Raw genomic sequence first — 307 nt, forward strand, 5'->3', positions numbered from 1 at the left:
GTTACTTTCAAGTAAGGAAGGGGAATTCACAATTACTAAATGCGAGTTTGAAGCCATGAATAAATACAGAGCAATAGATAGTTTATACTATGTAAATAATGCAGCATATTTTTTCACTATATTTAGATTGATGATTTTGATACTAAATACAATTAGATCTCTTAATAATAAGGACTATACGAACAACGATTTTGATGTTTCCATTTTTACCGAATTAATCCTTTGATATTACTGTTACAGCTTCTATTATTACTACTATTTCTGTCTTTAGGACATAATTGCGATGCCATATATAAGTAGAAAAGTC

This window comes from Penaeus monodon, chromosome 22 (genome assembly GCF_015228065.2).
Source record: "Penaeus monodon isolate SGIC_2016 chromosome 22, NSTDA_Pmon_1, whole genome shotgun sequence".
In the NCBI taxonomy this organism is placed as follows: Eukaryota; Metazoa; Arthropoda; class Malacostraca; order Decapoda; family Penaeidae; genus Penaeus; species Penaeus monodon.